The sequence below is a fragment of the Rissa tridactyla genome, chromosome 2, assembly GCF_028500815.1.
Source record: "Rissa tridactyla isolate bRisTri1 chromosome 2, bRisTri1.patW.cur.20221130, whole genome shotgun sequence".
NCBI lineage: Eukaryota > Metazoa > Chordata > Aves > Charadriiformes > Laridae > Rissa > Rissa tridactyla.
Genome location: NC_071467.1, coordinates 112,850,982 through 112,873,351, shown reverse-complemented (window position 1 = coordinate 112,873,351; position 22,370 = coordinate 112,850,982). Strand labels below are relative to the sequence as shown.

Genomic DNA, 22,370 nt, shown 5'->3' with positions numbered 1-22,370 from the left:
AAATGTTGAGGAAATCATCTCCCAACAGTTTGAAAAATTAGATAGAGCATATACACGTGGTTCAACTAATTTAACCACTCATGAAATCTTTGAAGCCACCCAGGTCTGGTTTTGCTTTTTAAAAATAGCTTTTTTAAAAATTTACTGATCCACAAGAGATTTATTTCTGACTTATTGCAAGAATTTATGAAGGCATAATCTCGTTACAATCACAAATTCTCCAAGCCCATCTCTATAAAGGAATTATTAAACCAGCATAGTATGGCTGGCATTATGTGCTAGTCAGATATTTCTGAAGAAAGTTATGAGTTTTCCTTCTCAGTGCTTTTTAGAATTATTCAGCATTTTTGCATTACTGAAGGTCAAACAGTACCTCACAACACTAAAGTATTCTAAAGCTGCTCAGCTAACATCGCATATTTTTACTTTTCTCATTAATTGCTGCTAAGGATAAGCTTGCCTGTTCTTGGGAGTTTATGTGCATCATTTCTTCACGCTCACCCCAGGTCGTGGCCTCTTAGTTACTGAAGAAATTATTTAGAAGTCATTTCAAAAGCAAGGAAAAACCAATCACAGTCATTCAGGCACCCGGGGTGGGGGGAAGAAGACAAACAAAACAGGACTTTAGGATGGCAGGGAAAAAAACTCTGAACTGAAGGACTATCAGCAGTGGTAGTGTCAGTGCTCCAGCTTTGACACCTAGATTTTGCATGCGATGCTGCAGGCAAATAGGGCTTCATCCTCTTCCATAGGGCCTGGGGATGAGACTCCAGAATTAGCCCTTTCTGAACGCAGGTCAGAGCTGCTGAACGTGGCAACAGATGTGGCATGGCTCAGATCAGCAGAGCACAGGTAGGGTCCGCTTTTCAGGGAAGTCCCTTCTTTGCCAAGCAAACAGCAGTCCCATTCTACTCAATGTGCTTCTGTAAAAACAACACGTTTATGAGCTCTCTAACGGTCACAGTTTCCAGGCAAAAAGATGTCTGGAAAAGGAGCCTATGTGCTGATGCTGGAAAAAAAAACTGGCATGCAAGCACTGCTTTACTGTGAGAGATGCCGTGTTCTTCTGGGTCGCTGCTCATCTGGAGTCACATTCTGTCACCGTTCAATGGTCCTTACATAGACAAACACCAAGGCAGAGGAATGTACCACAGTAAAAGCACAATTAACAAGGAGAAAGGGTTCAGGATCTGGACAAAGGCCATTTTCAATAAAGAAAGAGGTTTAAGACAGATAAGAAAAAATATCACAAACTCTGTAAGCATCAGGAAATTTAGAGAATAGCACTCACAGCATTGAGACACAATATAATAACAGTGAGATGCGGTGGCCTTATGCCTAGTCACCAAGGCATGCTGCAGAAGCCACAAAGACAAGCTAGAGTGACCTTCATCAGCCAGTCCTATGCTGTGAGGCTTCTGAAGCTCTTTCGAAGCAAACTGTGCACTGAGGCTGAAGCCACGCTTCTGCCAACAGCTCAACAGACACCTTCATCATCACAGGTAAGACAGAAGGAACTTCTTCCACAGTAAACAGGCACAGGCTACCTACTACTGAAGATCACTGGGAATACAGTACACAGCTGAATTCAGCTTGTACAACTGGATGGAAGATGGCACCAAGTTAATAGTCTTTCACACTTGAAGTGTCCTGGAACATCACAGGACAGTGGTAAACAACTCTGGTCTTTCTTTTGCGGATCAGCTGGGCTGGTGTCCTCCATCCAGTGGCAAAGGCGGAAAAACTGATCACCATTCTCCTTAAAATACTTTTTTTTCTTTTCCCAATATATTGGAAAACTTATAATTCCTACTCTTATCTACATTGAGCAAATACCATGACTTCAACTTGTGGTCAAGTTTTCTAATGTTCCACTATTCTCTTGGCTTTTCTCCAGACTCTCTCCAACTTGTAGGTAACTTTCTTCTTTAGTTATATCTAAATTAGATATATATTTTCTTTAAATTACTCCAGGTCCTTGTATTCCCTTTGATTTTCCCATTTTTTCAATGGCGTAGAAAATCAGTCATATGTAGGAAAATAATTAGAAAAACACCTTATGTATTTTAAAATCAGTGGTAGAAAGAAATACATTAAGCACTGAAAATCAGCTTACATGTGAAAATGGATCTGAAAATGGTGTTGAAATGAAAAAGCAGCAAAGGCGATTAAACTACAACAACTTGATACTCAGGGCTAAATCCTATGGAAAAAAAAAAAGACTTTGCACATCTCTCATTGAAAAGGTATCCATTCCTCAGTGTCTCACTACATTTGAAGCTCAAATGTACAGTCAATCTAAATACTCCTATCCACCATGATCACCAAAGTAAGTGAAATCACCCACGCACCTCTTACAATCACTCCAGGACTGGACTATAACACCTCCATTTCTAGGGGGAGGAAACTGAGGCACATAAATTGATTAAGCAGCTGTGCCAGCCTGTAATTAATCATGCAATATGCCAAAAGGAGAGCTTTAAACTGAACATGTAGATGTTGTGCGTCAACACCGTGCCTATACAATCCTCTCTCAACACCTATTGAGCAACACGAACTGAAAAAGCACGTATAATGAGAGTGCAAGTATATAAAAAGGTCCAGATCTCGATTATTTCACTCAGGTAATTAGATTCATGGATCTGAATGTGTAAGAAAGATGAGCAGGATTAGTTGCTCTATCACTCCACAAAATAAATTTATACATATGGCAAAAATTACTTAATATTGTCTATCATGCCTACTCAAGCTGTCATATTTTTTTGGAGAAAAAAAGTTAAAAGTCAAAGATACTGGTGCAAAAATAAGGAAATCAAAGCTTACTGGCAATACTTCTGCAAGTGTAAAGCCTGTTTTGATTTTTTTCTTTTTTATCAAAAGCAGTCCCTGAAATTTTCAACTATGTAAAATAGCTTCTACAGCAAGTAATTTCTTAACAAAGACATTTTTTTAAGTGACTTTGATTATACGCTTTCATAAAGAATGCTTTTCATATAATGAACCATAATGGCTTTGAAAGGCAAGCAGAACTGTAGGCATTTATAAATATGGCACCAAATATAAATATTTAACCTCTGGCAGCTACTAACAGATTACAAATGCACCACAGTCATAACATTTTGTTCATTTATAGGAATATAAAGGAGTTTTTCTAGGAATACAGAAATATTTGTCACCCACGGGTACTGAAGGATGTTAGACAGGAGTACTTTAGGAAATGTATGATGTTCTTAGGTGTCTGTAAAAAAAATACTGTTTTTATTTAAATGTACAGAGACATTGTTTCTAACAGAGATCGCTCCATGCATTATAATAGCACAGAAGCCTGTTTAATGGAATAACTAAAGTTGCAGGGATAAATTGTCTGTCCAGGGATGTCTACCTCAAGTATCTTCAGGATTCCCTTGACTAAGATCATACCTTTAATGATGTAAATCCCTTCAGAGCCAACAGGATTAATCACGTAGGGGGAACTATACTGTGGTGTTTAGGCCTTGGCCCACGTGTAGCAGAATCAAAGCCTGCCAGTCTCATTGGAGGGCTTCTGCAAAATCCAGCCTGACACCAAAGACTTTCTACCATTTACACCCAGGATGAATATTATGATTACAAGATGCCTTGTGCTGTTCCAAGATAACAGAAAAATAAGACCTAGGACTTTGTGTACTGCAATGAAAACTGATCCAAACAACTCTATACAAAAAGAAGGAACTTTCCTCCTAAAACCTGCAAAATACAGACTGAAACCAGATCAGGGCTGTCTGGCATAACTCTACACTAACATGGAAGCGATCCACGCTTGCGACTGTCTCTGTTTTGCCTGCCTGCATGGTGCAGAAAGCTCACCAGTTTGCACCCCAAAATGTGTTTGGACTCCCTGATCTCTAGACATCCCATCAGCTTGAATGGAAACATCACCCTTTATAAACAAATATAATTGTGGTCTTATCTGGTATTTTACTCTGTTAATCAGACACTACGAAGATTAGTATCAAGAGGATTTGTGACTTTGATAAAAAGTTTCTTAAATGTCAAGGTGAGGACTGCTACCAAGTCAGTCCCATTTTTATCTGAAATATGTATATGACACCCAACTTAGGGCAGCAAAGCATATACCACAGTTGATCATCAGATCTGTCCCTAAAAAGCCAGCTTTCTGCTCAATGGCACAAGGTATTGATGGCTGGCTGCTGAGGCATGGCTACAAAAAGGCCGAAAAGGAAGGAGAGGTACCCTGCTCCATGGTATGCAAACCCTTTTTCTGCACATGATTCGTAATTATTATAATACACGAGAGGAGTATTATAGGCCCACTCTTGATCCAACATACCTACGAAGAAGTACTTGTACTTCAGCCTGAGTCGCAGCACCTCCGTGTTGCTGAATTCTACCTCCCCGCTCCTTTCTTACAAGATGACTGGGACAGTACTTGAAGGCAGCAGCTCCCAGAAAGACTATGGTTTCCAGGGAAAGAGATTATTATTTTCAGAAGCCTCTTACCTACTATAGCAGTAACCAAATATTCTAATAGAAAGATTTAATGAATTCCACAGCAAAAAGTCCCATAATAGCTGACATCTAGAAGTTGTGAAAGTTGGTCAATACTTTGCTTCTTTTATAATTTATCTCTGAGTATTAGATTACACACGATAAGATGCAATCTAATAAATTTTGCCCAATGCTTATCTCTGCCCAGACAGTGAGATTGCTGATAGAGCTAAAGTAACTCCAGTTCTCCGTGGGGACTATGGGAGGAAAAAAAAAAGAAGAATGGTACCTACATCTATGAATTTTCAGAAACAGAAGTCATTAAAGGCCTCCCCAATCCATCAGTCAAAGGGATCATGGCATATCCTTTGCCCAATCCTGTTTAGGGGGGAAAAAAGGCCTTCCAGGTATTTACAGTGATCCAGTTGCTTACTCTGCAGGCAGTTTACACCTTCAGACTACGGACCAGAGATTTTTACAAGCTTTTGTCCCATGAGGGAAAAGGTACCAAATTATTAGTGTTGTAGTTAGATTGGACTTTCCCAAATTAACTAACGCCTGCCTTGTTCACAAAATGCAACTATTGCAGCAGTACGCTGGCACTCAGTTTCCTTCTAAATAAGCAGCATTTCCTGCCTTTCAGCAAAGAGCGTGTCTTTTCTCCCCAGCAAAACAAGTACTTTAGGTAGCTAAATGTTTGCAACTTTAGAATGGGGCCATTACACTGATTTCCTGTCACGGGAGCAGTTTAATATTAAACAGTCAACTTTTATACTTGACTCCAAGTCCTTACTCTAGAGCAAGTTACTGGTATTGCCACTGCTCTGACCTTGCCCGTGGGATGCCCACTGGAAGCACAAGGCTATAAACCTGCGAGGGCTGCAGGGAATGAGGCATCCATGGGTAAGTCAGACCAAGGATATATACACATACATACACACAGACATATATATATGGCAGATATACCCACATATACATGTGTGTATCCAGTGGCATGCATATATATTTTTTTTTATTTTATTTTTATATATATGCATACACCCCCCCATACCTGTATATATATTCTACAGTACACTCCAGCCTCAAAAAGGCATTCAATTCACAGTACTAAAGTTAATTCAAGTTAAAATCCTGGAAATGTGTAGAGTGCCGCGTCCTCAACACCTACTGTTTTGATCTAGAGATAAACCGTTATCAGTTCACTTGCCTTGAGAACTCATGGTCGTTCCTGGAATCCAGGGAACGGATAAAGACAAAACTGATTGCATTGCGTGCCGCTTTATCCCAGATGGGAGAGTTTTGGGTCAATCTTTTCTTTAGGTGGGCACATCTGAGTGGTCTGGCATAACTTAACACCAGCTTACATAGCACCTCTGCTACAAATAGGTGGTATAGCCCCATTCAAGTCTCATGTACTCCAGGAATGTCTAATTTTGGAGTTTTGGTGTTGTTTTTTTCAAAACGCATTAAAAAAATCACAAATGAACGTGGACCATATAACCATAATTATGCTGTTCACCTGTTTTCAAAGATTCTACAGAAAACTATTTTTTTACTCATCCTTTATGTTACAACTGATATTAAATAGTTTAAATAAAAATATTAATATTAAATAGCATAATTTAATTATAAAATAATTAAAATCTTAAAACTACTCTTTCAAGTCTCCTTGAAATACGTAATTTCTAAAAAAATTCCACTAATATATACATAAGGTACAATTCAATATACTAAATTGAGCAAAACATATTATTTTTAAAATCTGTCTATATCTGTCATATTTATCAGACTTCCTTTTACAACGTAAAGAACTCCATTTGTACTGAAACGCAAACCATGACATTAAGGAAATGTAACATCATCAAGTACCGCACACAAACCTCTTCTGACTCCATTAATAAATTAGAATGCTGCGGTAAAATAAAGCAGGAAAAGATTTAATGCACATTATAAACTCAAGGAATCAGCTGTTAGTGAGTGTAGTTTTACAGATGTAATGTCCTAATTCTTGATAATAATCCCAGAGCTAGGAGACAGAAACCTTGCATTGACTTATGACCTATCCTGTTGCAATCTCAACTACAAGCACACAGTAAAATCTGATGCCTATTTTAGACTTCGTGTCATGCTAAGTGATAAAACTTCAGGACAAGACTTTTATATCAGCACTCCTAGTCTATTTATGCCCCCTCCATTGTAATTTTGATGTGACTCGTGCTAATGTATTCCATGCGATGCTCTTGACTGCTATGATTCCTGTAGTCCGGCAGGTAAATAGATGAAAATAAAGGCAGGTGATTACGCGAGATATTCCCAAACTGTGACACAGTGTTAAGGCAAAGAAAGTTCATAAGATGCAACCTAAGGGAAAGACTGCCTGAATAATGATGCTACTTCTCTGAGCATGCCCACGTGCTTCTGTTTATAAACACCAAGGGCTCTACATCAAGAACTCATAATATGCAAAGCAATAACAGGACAGAGTTGTTATTCTTAGCTTTGTGCCTTTTTATACTTTTTTTTTTTCCCTTTGGGAGCTGAGATTTATGCTCTAGATATATTCCAAGATTGATAACTGCAATGGAAATCCTGAATGTTGCAAGAAATCATATCAGTTATTCAGTAGATGCCATTTCTTCCTCAAATTTAAATTAATCCCAGCACTTCAGCAGGTTGCTAGGAGGCCATCAGAGATGCTACGCTTTTCATAAGAGGAGCGAAGCTACATCTTACTAGTTGCAGGTATTGATCACAGCATATTTTTCACAGCAGTAAAACTGTTCCAGTGGTTATGTTCTATCTTTCTTAACTTTCTCCTTCACTTCCCATGTGGTGTGTTCTCCCTCCTCTTCCTGCCCTCGGCCGCTGTCGGCACTGCTATGGGCTGTGCGACCTTCGCCACATCCTCCAAAAGGAAGCTGCATTTCAGGAGTGCGTCAAATGGTTTCTGCATAAAACACTGTGGTCCTCACGGACAATAAAACAACATAAATGCAAAACTGTGTGATTGATGTAAGACCGTGTGATTAAGTGCAAGTCAGTGTGATTAACAGAGCTACAACATCCGAGTCCGCTGTTTTCTCTTTCCATAATTAACTTAATTGATTCTACATCTGCTCTGAAATTAGGATGACACTATTTAAAGCGAGGTTTTCAGATTCAAAGTACCATGTTGGTACAGCATTTCCCGTTCTAACCTTCAGCTATTTACTATTTTTTTTCAGAATAAATACGCATCTGTGAATGCCTGAACATCTCTCTCAGTGTCACAGTGGCAGATTCCTGGGGAAATAACTGCGCATGGATTATAACACTGGTCTAAATATAAACGTTTCAGAGCTTTCAGGGTCATGTTTGGGTAAGAAAAAAAGTAGACAGTTTTACCACAGCGATACAAGACTGCCCATGAATATGGACAAGGATGGTTTTTCATAATCAGATATGAAAGTAGTATTGGAAAGTACATGAAATCTATTAAAAATTCACAGACCAGATGAAGAATTTCTCAACCCCTGGAGAAAGATGGGGAAGAATCCAGCTTGGGCGTTCAGAAATGAAGTAAAGAGAAATACACTGCTGAAAGCAGTATCCTTCTCAAAACCAGTTATCCTGGTTGACAGGAGTCAAGCTTGGTCACCCAAAAAGCTATTCTTTCTTACGACCACCTTCCTACACTCACCAGGCTGTCCACAGAGTGGGAAAACTCTTGACGGTTCACTAAAAGGTTATGTTGCTGCTGCAGGCACTGCTGGGCACCACTCTGGACTACTCGTTCATATGGCATAAGTCAGAGTCAGCTTTGCCGCACACAAATCGCTGCGGGCTCAGAACCTTGAAGAACAGCATCCAGCGACCTTCCCATCCCTACCCACTCCCCCTCACCCTGCGGAGCAGGACTGCCTCATCGCAGCACCCACGCTCAAGTATTAATAGCCTGAAACAATAGAAAGAATCAGTGGAACAGACCAGAAATATAAAAGAGATCTTAAGAGCTGCTGCCTTTTATTTTTTTCTTTTTTTTTTACATTCCTTTTTTTTTCTTTTTACCCTTCTTTTCTTTTTTTTCAATGCAGAATCCTCAGACAGCTGAAGAATTCGTGGCTGTGCAACTGCAGAAAAATCACTCCAAGTAGATCACATTCATCAAGAAACAGTGCAAGAAAAGAACCGTGGAGATGAGAACAATTTATTTCAGAATCTTGCATCCTAGATAGCATTAAGCAGCCTCAAATATATGAGGAGTCACAGTAAGCTTTTGCAACACCTGGTCTGTGCACTGTGTTTGGGTTACGAAATACACTCAACATCCAGAGCACCTAGACTGAATTACATGTCTCAGGCTCAGTCTGAGCCCTGTCCCCCACAGGGGCTCTTTCTGGAGAGAAACAGCTCTTGTGCTGTCCTGCCTCCCAGCCCGGGCTGGTCAGGAGCAGCTGGAAAGTGCTGGGCATATTTCATGGATATACTGTATAATCCCCAGGAAATCTGCTAGTCTCTGGTCAGAGCAGATTTTCTCACCACTCTCACATCTCCCCTCTGCCAGTATGCAGTGCACATTCAACACTATTTTATACTTAGGAGTTCTTCTCTTCTTGATACAGAAGTGAGTCTGTCCATTCCATTAAAGAACAAAAAAAAACGGGAAAAAATCTCAAAGGATTATTGCTTAAACTTAAAACCAACAAAGCTATTTTTAAGCGTAGAGGGGAACCTTCAACCTCCAATCAGGACAACTTGGAAAGCCATCACTATTAAACTGAAGGGATATCAGAAGGGAATTGATCAAGTAATCAAAGAGATTTAAGAATGAGGATGCAACATCTAACTCTGCTGCCAGGATAATTTAGAGAAGAATTTGAAGTAGCCACAGGGGAATTTACCCTATTACCTTGTACAGGGTAGAAAGCCCAGGAAGCACTGGAGGGATACTACACAAGTAAAGGAGGAAGGCAATGTGTTTTCCATAACACACCATAAAGTGTAAGGCTTTACCTTTACAGCGTTTTACCCATAACCCTAAGAAATCTAATTTCTACCAAAACAACCATGCAATCACTGCCAGTTAATTTCAATGCAATTATTTCTCCTCTGAGCAGATTTTACATTCCAAAAAGATGCCAATAGAGTAAAGATGCCAACAGAAAGAGATAAGGACTGAAAGATAATTAGACACTCATATAGCCACAGTTCAATGACCCTAAAGTTGAGTTGCATTAAAAAATATTTAGAAATTAAATTGCAAGGTACCTCGGCGTCTCATTACGGACAGAAAAACCTCATCTTTGGGTAGGCTGGAACCCTTCAGCCTGTCCAAAAAGCTGTAACATCTTTTGGCAGTTTCCTATGTCACAAGGTAAATTACCCTCAAAAGGATTCTTCTACCAGTTTCAATTCAGAACATACTGCAGTAAGGCTTACTATAGGTAACCAGGCATGAAAAAAGTTAATAGTTTGTGAGCACAGATTTTCAACGAGGATTAATCTGAACCCAACAGGGCCATTCTAAACACTTCCTTCAAAAAAAAAAAAATCTACTATTTGACAAACTTCCCTCTGCACTGTATCATTGCAAATCACAAATCTGGAAATTCATATACAGTTTTTAAATAGCTCAAGAGTCTTAGCAATAGCTGTGATATGAAAAGTAATGAGTATTCAACTCTTCAGAGTTGCCACTTTGTACCTGGCCTAACTTAAAGGAAATATACATTCCTCAAGATAGCAGATAGGGTCCATGTCAGGAGAAAAGGTTGTATACTACATGCAGCAAGGGATGCAGCAGCAGAACCTCTCAACTTACTCCTTGTACACTGATGGTGCTGAGATTTCTCCCCATCTTGCAGGTCCTAGATCTCCTTTTGCAGCCAGAATTCCTCCTTTCTCTTTTTGTGATGTACTACGGTGTACCATATATCAAATCTAAATATGCTGTCACATATCAAGCCAATCACGGGCAAAGACAAAACTTCCCTGGTCTCTAAAAAACAAGGATGGAACAATTTTCATTAAGTGAAAGAGACGTGATGGACATAGTGCTGCCCTGCAGTCCCAACCCACACTGCTTCATTGCTGAGGGTTTTAATCTTCTACCGTGGGATCGAAGGAGTCCAATCTTTGTACCCTGCACAAAGAGGCCATTATGTTGACATTTCCAAATTTCACCTGGAATTTGAGGTGAGGGATGAGCAATTCAGGGATAAAATTCTTTTGAGAACAACTAATCTGCTCTGTCAACCGCTTTCATACAGTTTAGTAATCTACGCAAGAAACTGAGCATGAGTCCATAACTAAGGAGAATCAGAATTACCCTATTCAAAGCCAGAAATTATTTTTTCTTGTCTATCTACAAGGTTTGCCCTTTGAAGTCCACTTCTGCTTACATTGACCTTTTATTCAAGAAGTGCAGCTCCTGTGTGATTAAAACTCATTATATAAAAATACTTCCTTACTTAGCAGAACAATTTCCAATGCCTTTCAAGAAGCGTGTCTAATGTTGGCCTTTAAAATACAATTATTACACCTCATTTTTTTAGAATAGCCGTGCCAATAGAGAACTGGATTGTATTTGACGTTAAATTCACCCACAGACTTTGAGAAAAAGATTCCGTTTGAAAAATCTATTTTGTCATCAATGAGTATGACAGCAAGAACTTAATTTAATTCCTGTATTTTGGGTTGTGTATGCCAAAATATCAGACCAGGAAAGCTTTTGTGGTTTTTGTTTTGTTTTGCTTTTAAATTGTAAATTGAGACACTTTGCCCTTGAGAAGTATGGTGAACAACTGTGCCACTTCTACAATTTCTTGCTTCTCCAGACTATCCCAAATTTACGAGTTTTTCACATGGAGAGGGGAAAAAATAGATATGGGAGGATGTTACTGAAAAACTGAAAGGACATCTGGGTATAAAATAAAAGCTCTATTATATGTTCTTAACATTTATTGTGTAATTTACATGACCTTGTTTGCAGTTATCAGACTGGAAGGATCCTCTAGTATTTCTGTAGTGGCTGAGCTGGTATCAGAACAATGTATCTTAATTTTCTTAATCTTTTCCCTAGAGATCAGATAAATGCTTCCCAGATGATAATATAGTCTCTGACAGGAAGATGCTGTCGCTTCCATAAGAGAAATGTACTCTTGGAAATGAAATTTTGTGGGACTGAAGCATCTATTCAGTTGTTTTTCCTTCTTGGGGAAGGAAAAAAACAACGCTTTTTGTAAACAAACATTTTTCACAACCATGCTCACCCAGGGTCTGCTGCTCTGCTTGAGCTTCTCTGCACCGAGCTCTTCTGCTGACTCACTGCGTCCCTGAGCAAGGTGAGTCCCGTCGCCGCTGCCAGCTCAGGAGAAGGCTGAGCATGGGAATGGAAATACACGCTCACTGTCACCGCCTGAGGAAGCTGTGGGAAGGAGGATGCTGCCAGGAAGAAAACTGAGCAGCTGAGCTTAGCTGGAAGCCCTCGCCGAAGGTTACCTGCTTCTTTGTTGTATTTAATACGGCACAGAGGAGCACCAAGACAGACATGCATTCAGAGCCTCTGTGCACACAGGCATACCAGTGACCCAGAGGGTGGAATATTTACACTGACTTTTGGCAAGAATATGGAGTATTTTCTTCCTGAAAAAATGTACTGGCTGTACTGTTAGCAATATGCAGTATTCAATTTATACTTGCCCGTTAACTGAGCCCTTGGTTTTCTTATTAAATAATAAAAAATAAAAAAAACAACAAAAAACTCATTTCTGCTATTGGAAAGACCAGATTGCTGCAGAGAATTACAATCCAAAAAAGATCTCAATTTTTTTTTAATTTCTTATAATTTGATATTTTAATTATCCTCCTGTCAAATGTCTGAAGTTGCTTGACTTAAAGGATTTGGAAGCTGTTACAGCAAAGGAAGGAGGCAGATACAACAGCTAAATGAATACCAGATGGCTTATTGAAAAGCATAAGTGTAGGGGTGTGCAGAGACACCAGGTTTGGGTGGGTTTGCATGGCTTTGCTAGAGTAGCAGCTCCATCCTGGCTAATGAAACCCCTCCTCAGCTCCGGTGGGCACCCTAACGTGGCTGTACCGCGCTCTTGGAGACATAGCTTTGGTATCACTGCACTGTACTTTATTTTACCACACAGGCACACTTGTTTATGAATTTGGTGGAATGTTAGCAGTAGAAGCACTTAAAGAAAGGACTGGCAACCATAAACATAGAGGCAACCTTACCTAGATACAAAAAACCTTGGGAAATGTATTGCGGCTTTCTCTGTTATAACGGGTTTAAGCAAATGATGACGACTGTGGTTTTAGTTGAGTAACCTCTGCTAACTCAGAAAATCATCTTACAGCGCATAATCAAATTGACTCTGTGAATCACGGCTTCGAGTGTTAAAAATCCCATCAAACAGGTCACGTACAAAGTTACATCAGGATTTTCTCTTATAAATATTCCCACGCGAGACTGAAACAGTGCATCAAGCCCCCAAGGTGTATCATGGGAGGAAACAACAAAACTAAGTCAGCATTTCTGAGAGAAAACAACTGTGACTCCCTCAAATTAAACATGCATACAGACATTAATCAGTGATGTGTAAATGATGTGCATCTCTGCGCTCTGTCCCTTTCTCTCCACCTATAAGCTCCACTATCACCAGCCTCCTTTCAAATGTTCCTTTTTGGTTTTCTCTTTTATTCTGTACCAGCATCTCCGAGATTTCCAGTTTCTTGCTCTGTTTTTAGTCCAGCTCTAGTTCCTTTCTCTCTCAAGATGTTTTCTCAACTCCTTTTCCCCTCACCATCTTTGTGATCACCTTTTCTTTTAGGATAGGTGCTCTTGACCTCCAACTGAAAACCTCACTGTACATCTGCCTTGGCACCACCTCTAAGATCCATTGCCTCAATTAAACAGAAGCTTCGCTCATGACCAAACACAGAATATTTTAGCTCTAACTTACACATGCAGCACGATGAGCTTCTCTTTCCAGTTTAAATCAAGTATATTTTCATTTTGTACTAATAATTTAAACTACATTATAATGACAAAAAATACCTGCATGACTAATTCAACTATTTTTTTTCTTTAATCAGTTCTTAAAAAAATACAGCCTATGTATAGACAAGGCAGTGAGTGACCACAGAATACAATAATTAAGAGAAATTCAATTTGGAGGTTGGCAAACCCAAAGGAAAAAATAATTGAAGAGCTATTTAAAAAGTGCACTAGAGCAATAATTAACTTTAAGAAATTGCAACATGTTCAAAAGCATTAAAGAAGAAGAAAATCAGACCTTGATCATTCTGGGGGCTGCTAAATTCACATGAAGAGCCTCAAGAAACATATATTCTGAACATATATGTTCAGAAACATATATTATTTCCACAAGAATAATTTTTTCAGCTGTAATCAGACATCTGCTCACGCTTTGCTATCGTCATCTCCAGCTACCCAAAGATGTGCCTGTGCAGTCATGCCGGTGCTAGCCAGCCTCTTATGACTGGGAATCACTCCCATATTTATGCAACAGAGGTAAGCAGTTATGTCTTCGTAAGGCCTCTCCTGGGAATAAGTCACAGGAGGCTTGGATTTTTGCAGGAATAGACTGCTACAGTTTGATCTGGTTAACTTTCAGGAGGAAGATCCTGGTTTAGTGCTTTTCTTGCTGTGCATCTCTTGACATACGGTTGAACAACCAACAGATTTTTTGGGTAAGTCCATGAAGGTAACTATAAAAGAAAATGGCTTCAGCGTCCATCCCCCCCAACAACAATCAGTATACAATATTCCTAACAGCAGCAAATAACAGTAACAACTGCCTGATCTGGAAACTGCATCGCAATCTGTGGTGAAAACTTTAATCAAAGAATTTATCTGCATTATTTTTTATTTCCTGCACCATTCCTTTTATTCCCCCCCACCCCCCCCCCCCCCGCCTTTGAAGATGGGACTATGAATAAATAAAATCAAGTCTTGAGGCTCTTCATGTGAACTTAGCAGACCCCAGAATGATCAAGGCTGGCTGTTCATCACGTTTTCAAATCCTTGGTAGCAACATGCAGCTTCTACTCTTCATTAACAAGTTATGAAGCACTAATTGCTAGTTAATCACATGAAAAGCTTATTAGCAGTGTACAAATTACTCAGTAGCAGCTCAGAAAAAGTAACTAGGAAAAAGTAATAAATAAAAAAATGCTCAAGTTAACTTATCTCAGTTCTCCTTGTTTATCTAAACATTTTAATATCTTGCTGTTAAAAAGCCTAAATTGCTCCTCAGAAAGCATTTATTTCTTTAAATATAACCACAACCTAAAGTAAACACAGAAGAATATTTAAACCTATTTAAAATAGAATATAAAAATACTGCTGTTTGTTGGTAATGTGAATTGTTCATCTGTGCCTTGCATACACTATATTTTTACAAACACTTTACATATAATTACATTTAGGGTATAAGCACTCAGTCTCTTCCGTGGAATGCATATACAGTTCCTTGACACATTTTCTACCCTCATGTAAACCAAACTTTAACGAAAAAGCTATTTGACAGGAACACAGGAAGGTGAGAGGAGTGTCTCACAGGGCGGTGCACATCGGAGCCCGAAGCTTTGAGGCAGCGTGGAAGAGAGGGTAGGGAACACAATCAGACCCGTGACTCAAATTTCGATACTTTCAGATAATAGTTTTGCTCGTTTTGTGGAGGACGTGAGCCTATGCTGTGAAAATTTAAGCCTTTTCTCAGCAGTGAAGGATTATACTAACCAGAATATACCAGCAGCCGTGTAACTCCTCTCTAATCTGTTCAGCCACAAATTGTAAAAATTGCTCAAAAAGATGATTTTCAGTTTGAGCTTTCTTATTTGCCTAACAGCGTGTTTCCTCCGCGGACAGAAAGGGTGCACCTAACAAGCATGATGCAGAGCTGTGCAGAAGTATTTCAGCAAACCTAGAGAACAGAAGCACAGAGTCTCACTCCCACAGCGCAGCAGGTGCCCAGACACTTGCCCAGGGAAGCTGGGTACCACCGGGCGATGCTGCACAGCGCAGAGTGGATGCACACAAATGGCCCAGCTCACCTGCCCTCCCAGCGCAGATCCTTCCTCAAAAGAAACCTTGAGCTAAAATCACTGCTTTAGATTAAAACTCACCAAACAATGTGTCAAAGGCCTTAAGAAAAGCAAACAAACAAATTGAAACGCAATGACAAGCAGGCATTAGGAAGGAATTCCTGAAACACCACACTTGGACTCCAGTGTTTGGCACACACATGTCACCAAGGGCAACCTTGGACCACCGGTTCTTCTGGAAAGCAGCACGCGTGAGGGTACTGAACAAAGGCTGCCATGAAATCATCTGAATACAGTTTCAAAAATCGTATTTCGAGCCATTAACCTAATAGAGAAGCTTCAACACATGCAGAACTTTGGATCTTTTTAAGCTCCTGGAAAAACACTGATGGCCAGGTGCCAGATACTTCAACTTCATGATGCCAGGTGGAGAGAGCGCATGACACGAAGAGAGCAAAGAAGGTGACACTCTCCTCTTCTGTTGATCCCCACCAGCTCTAGTCTTGGTGGTTTACACCTCTGAGTTCAGGCACAAGAGAGCCACAATACCCCAGGTAGAGCCAGACACCCCACTCAGCACTCACTGGAGGCTCAGTGCTGACACAAAAGTGCGTATCTGTACCTTAAAATGCATCCCACCTCCTTATTTTCTATTGAAATCTGAGTATTTTTGGTTAAAAATAGAAAGAAAATTCCGATTAATCAAATCAATGAAGACCTGGACATTTGAAGAGAGGCATTCTCCAATCTACTGGCAAAACGAATCTTCATTTGAAAATATCCATGTAGATAGCTGTTTCAAGATTACAAGATTCAAGATTTTATTCAGATGAGCTCTTTTAGTTTGAGTCACTTCCCTTTGATGTTAAAAAGAAGTGGGGGGAGAAAGTGGCAAGTACTGTAATCTACAGTGTAAATTAACACTTCTGATTACATTTCACCCCACAATAACATAAGACTCACAGTGTTTCTACACAAACCATTGCTCAACACATAATTGTTCCAGTTAGGTTTCCTATTTACATCGTATTTCTATCATGGCATTTTTATTGAATCTCTTTTCCCATTCAGAAGGAGGTCAACAGGATTACAGGAATGCTAGCAGTATCTTAGGAGTAACAGGGATCTGGGAATTAAACCTCATTTGTAGGGGCAATGAGTTAGCAAGACAATCCTGGAGTCAGCAAGCGAGCATCCCGGGTCCTTCAGCAAGCTGGTACTGGGAAAAACATTATTTTAATGTCTGGAGCACTTTTGCTAGAGGAGATCACAGCCATTTAGCAACTTTCAACACAGGGCGATCGCCTGGCTAGGCTGGACCCCATAACCACATCACTCCACTGTAGTTTAGTGCAGTGGCATAGGTACATCAGAGCAACGCGAGGCTCATTACAGAATACATGCCTGTAACCCACCACACAGTTTTCCTCAGCTTGTTTCATGGTCTTTGCAACAAAGGGAGTATTTGCTCACTAAATGTCTCACTCAGCTGGCTGTGTCTATAGCTTATGCATTTAGGTGCATCCTGTTCCTGATGCCTACACACTGCTCCCTGGGAGAGTTACACATTCATCAAAATTAAAATATGTTCCCTGGCTTCAGACATCACAATCAAGGCTTGAGAGAAAAACTGTGAGCAATCAACACATTAAGTCATTCCAGCCTTGGCAGAAGACAATAGTGTTCAAGTCAAGAAATAATTCATGATCGAAATAAATAATTAAGGGCTGTATTGTGCCTTTGAGGTAAAGCCCTATCCTGGGAGTAGCTCACCGATACACCACCAAGCCTGGTGCTTTCTGCAGTTTCCAAAGGACTATCAGAGCAGGGCGAGATGACACCAGGTTCGAATAAGTCCTTTTCTCCCTGTAATCGATCTGTAGCTAGAATCTCACTCGCAGTCCGGATACTGCGAACAGCCTGCCCTTAGCAGTGCCACGCTGCTCTGTGAAAAGGAAACGGAGCGTATGCCACCTGCAAACTACCCAGGCTGGTGCGTAACTGAAGGAAGCGCTTCTAGCATACGACATCTAAGGTTGGAAATTTCCACTCAGATCCTCCCCGTGCCCTAGAGAGGTCCCAAAACTCAAATCTTGACATCATTATTATGCCATGTCACAACAGATCAACTTCTGTGACATGTTCTCTAGCTTTGCACGGTGACAAGTAGTGAGACACATTAATATTGCTAACAGAGCAAAATTTAGGTTAGAAATAAGCGTTACTACAGTTTGTCTCTAAATGACAGAGATACCCTAAATGACAGGGTATTTTATGTTATTGTTTTATCCCTCTCCCCTCCACAGTAGCAGAGGAAGCTGCAGTCTACCTGCGGATGCTCACAAATCGGCTCTAGCAGGAAGGAGCATTCCAGCTAAAGAAGAAAAGACTGTCAGCTCAGCAAAAGTCAAAGAACTTAAAAATATTTAATAAGGTTTCCCTGCAGGCATTAATGATTCCAATGGCTCACATTTTACCTAAAAGCAGCAAAAATTTAATCTCGCTCATAAACAAGTTCATGTCACCATTCAGATTCAAGACTATGCGAGGTAAATATTTATAGACCAGCTTTTGCCACTTGTCATGTTCTAGCACAGACATTCATTAGCAAACCGTGACAGCGGTTTAGGGAACGGGAAGTCCAAAGCTTCAGAAGATACAGCGATCCCCCTGCCATTAGAATGGGAGTTGCTCTATTTTGCATTTTAAATACATCAAATGCACACAACTGTTCAGATTTTGGGATGAACTGCAATCTTACTTCAGCTTTATATTGGTGAGATTTAATTTCTTACTATTTAAAACCATCTTATCAGTGCTTATATAGCTACCCTTCAAGTCAAGCCACAACTTATAGACGAAAATTTTGAAGTTGTGTGATTGTGAAATTTTACATACATGCTTTTAAAAAATGACAATCTAGAAAAGAGTTCCCATGAGTTTAACAGACAGTGGGCCCTCTTCAGCCACCCAACTAAACCCATAAAAAAACATTCAATCAAGGTGCCAGACTTCAAGGAGGACAGGTCTGTTCTGTAATTTTTGTTCTGGTTTAAAATTTGCTTCCAGAAGAAAACCAGAAAACTTCTGAGAAAGCACAATCACCAGAAATCCTACTTATAAAACTGGAAGTATTTCCAAACTCATTATCAGATTATGATTATTCCACATGACAGAAGACACAAACTTTACAGTGCTCCTAATGGAGTAAAGAGAATGTGCAAGCATGCTTCTTAGAAACAGACAGCAGAGAATCAACACAAAAGAATGCATTATTATCAATGCCTTAATACCAAACCATACTTCGAACAATAGACAAATTCCTTTCTCAGTCAAGGTATTTTCCCCATGACGACTCTCTGGAGTCCCGGGTGGTGCAGTTGAAGATTTTTTTGCAGGCTGAACTTTGACAAAATCCATCTTTGAATCACAACACAGACCAATCAACTGGAAAAAAGAGGCAGAGACCCATTGGAAATCAGGCTTCAGTATCTCTCGTAATCATGAGACCCCACGTGTCCAACACCTCCACCAGTGTTAAGTTTGTACAGGCATTAGAAGCTCACTATGCAACTTTGATCCCACCTGCATTAGGAACACTCACTTCTTCAGGCTTCATTATTACCACATCGTACACTATTAGTATTACTTTTAGGCAATAATTAGTATGCAATTTGATTTTATAATAGTGACAAAAAAGGTCATTCCTTCATGAAGTTTTCTTCTGTCTCTAAATATAAACATTTGATGTACATGCAGAGGCAAGGAGCCACTGGTGTAAGGCTATCATCTGTGGGATTATGATGGAATGCCTGAAATCCCCTAAATGGTTAGTTTTACCCTAATGATATTACTTTGTTTTTCTCCTTGCTTTGCCGAATGGAGTATTTTCAGACAATTTTCCCTTCCCAGGTTAAACTATCTATGTTTTAATGAAATTTTCATACTTTGTACCCATTAATATGTAGTTCACTTTTGTTTCACGTCCTCTAGGTGTCTCGGAGTTTGCAGCTATGCTGCTTTGAAGAAAATAAAATAGCAGGCTGCTAGAGAACATTTGTCCTAAAAGTGACTTGGCCCCACAACTGCTTTCCCAACAGTGAACAATACCGATATTTCAAGTAAAGAACAAGATCAACATAAGACAGCAAGAAAAATACTTAAATTAAAATTATTCCCCTAGATAAAAACATACAATCACAGAATTCCCAATACAGAATTCAAAGCCTTTGAGCCGCTTCCTAAATCTTCTTCTGAGTTGGGGCATAGTGTTCAAGGATACCTGCCATTTCTAGGTAAGCATTGCGCACTAGCCTAATTCGCTTACCCTTGGCAAGTATGAAGTATCAGATTTTACTGCTAATATATTTTTTATCTTTGTTTCTATTTAGTGGGTTCAAGCCTTTAGTGACACTCACTTTGAAAGAGGTTCTGATCTACCTTCCTATACGGGAGCTTGATCCACCTTGATAGGCTATGAGAAAGGTTTCGTCCTCTAAATTAAATGAAGAGGCTTATGTTTAAATTAACCTTACTGCCTTTTGACTTCTCACATCAGTTAGATAAAGATTAATTTATACCTTAGAATTGTAAGGCGTAACAGGTCTCAAGACATCATTTTTCCATACTCCCCCACAGAAACAGGGTACGCATATCTACGCCAACTCTGACACATGTTGGTCAGACCTGTTCTATAAAACACAAGTAAATAAAATACAGCATAAGAGATTCCATTACTTGGCAGCCAATTTCAGTGCTTCGTTATCATTAAAGACATTTTGCTTAATAAGCAGCCTAAATCTCTCTTTCTTCACATTAAGCTGTTTGCACCTTGTCCTACAGCCGGTCAACAGAGAAGACAGTTGATCACCATCATTTTTAAAGATAAGCAAAAGCAAGTAGTTTCAGACATGAGAAGACTTACCAGATCTGTACTTACTGTTTTTTCTGTTCTAGACTAAGAAAACTCAATCTCCTCAACCACTATTACATGTCATTTTTCTCCCTTTACCTTTGTGTACATCATCTATGTATTTCTCAAGGAATTGTTGCCCAAAAACAGGCAAAGGACACCAGTTGAGATCTTAACATCTCTGGCTAGAGTAATTCACCTTCTGCATTTTCATAAGCATTTCTCTGATAGCTCTGATCACACCAAAGTGAAGTTCTCCTTCCTTGGACTGGCCTTGTACTGTTGGCTTTGGTTCATTTTTACTGAATTTCAGCTTGTTGGTTCTGTTTGCCAGATTACTATGGATTGCCATCCCATCCTCCATTCTGCCTTGGGAAACCTGCATTGGTCTGAAGGCAGTCAAACACATTGCCTATTCCATCAAGCAGTGATAGCTGCAGGGCCAAGTTAGCATGATGCTGGAGACATTACCCAGAGTCTTTCTTCTCTACCTGCTTCTTATCAGAACTGACAATGTTTGTACCAAACCACCCTCTCTTTATACAGATGTACTCCTTGATTCTGCTCACTCTCTCCCCTCTAAAACCAGGATTTTCTGACATCCCTGGATTTACCCTCCTCCCTGTAACGCACTTGATGTCTTCTCTAACAGTTCAGTAACCATCACACTTTCATCTCTCCTTTTAGGACTCCATGGGTATGGGATGGAAATGTTTTTTGTTTCTCTCATCAATCTTATGTATTTACACAAACCAAACTTCCTGGTTAGCTGTTTTGAGATATTTTAAATACTTCCATACGCAGGTGTATTTCAAAGATACTAGAGTTAGTAGAGCCGGCTCTGTACGCCTCCACCACCCCACCTGTCCCCTGTAACTCATCAATTGAAGTAATTTAAAGTCATCTTCTGAGCATTCATGGCAAAAGTGCTCTAGAAGCATGTGGATTTGTCCAAGATACCTTATCATCTAAGCTATATGCCATCCAGCCCAGCGTACATTAAGACAGTTGTTCAATTCACAGTGTTGCAGCTCAGCATTTGGTTATCTTTTTTTTTTTTTTCTTTTTTTTGCTTGAAACTTCCTCATCTTGTCTACACCTTTTATGAATTTCCTGTAGGGAATTCATAAATTCCCTACAGGAATCCCTGTAGCTGGATTCCTCTATAGGGCAGCTGTGATGAGCAGATCTCCTGTCTGAACGCTACTGAAAACAACCTCCTGAGCCAAGCAGTACAGTGTTTTGTTGGAAGTGTCACACAACAGTAAAGACCGAAGAACTGACAAAAATCACAGAAATTCTGTTTTAAAAAATGTTAAAAAAAAAAAAAAAAAAAGGGGGGGCAGAATGGCAGACCTTGTTTCACAGTATCACATGAGACAGGAAAGAAGGGAGAGCTACTTATATTTTGATGTAGCCATTTGTTGAGCTTCTCCCACTTACCTACAAATCTATCTTATTTGAAAAAAACAGCAGCTTTCTTCCAAAACTTTCTGACTTAATAGGGGGAAAAAAAAATTTGTTAGTTTTGAAAATAGACGTTATTCTGGTTTTATGTCAATTGGGCTGCCAAAGTATTTTGTTTAATTCATAGAAGTTAAATGGAAAATGAACTTTCAGTAGAAATGTTTAATACAATTTAAAAAAAAATGAAATGTCCTGACTTTATGCTGGAGACTCTGACTTTTTAAGTAAGGAGCTCACAGGACAGCAAGAAGTAAAATTAGTTTTGTTGATTTTGCTGTGAATTAAAAGTATAATGAAAATAATTTCAGAACAGGATGAAAGTAATTGACAAACAAAGTATACTCAATATTTTATACACTATGGTGCACTTTTCAGTCGAAACTTCATTTTGTTCTCAACTTAGAAAAGAGTTTCAATGGGAACATATCTACCACCCACAATA

The 22,370-nt window shown here is 39.5% G+C and overlaps 1 protein-coding gene across 7 annotated transcripts in view; it reads right to left on the bottom strand.

Moving 5' to 3' along the window:
• The window catches only part of AMPH (amphiphysin), a 125,252-nt gene that overhangs the window by 80,667 nt on the left and 22,215 nt on the right, over window positions 1-22,370 (bottom strand). Inside the window, exon 1 of one of the 7 annotated variants that reach the window (XM_054193246.1) lies at window positions 11,739-11,812. The exons of the other annotated variants lie outside the window; for them this stretch is intronic. The gene's annotated coding sequence lies outside the window, so the exon portion shown is untranslated. Of the gene's footprint in view, window positions 1-11,738; window positions 11,813-22,370 lie in introns of those variants that run through there. 7 annotated transcript variants of the gene reach the window in all.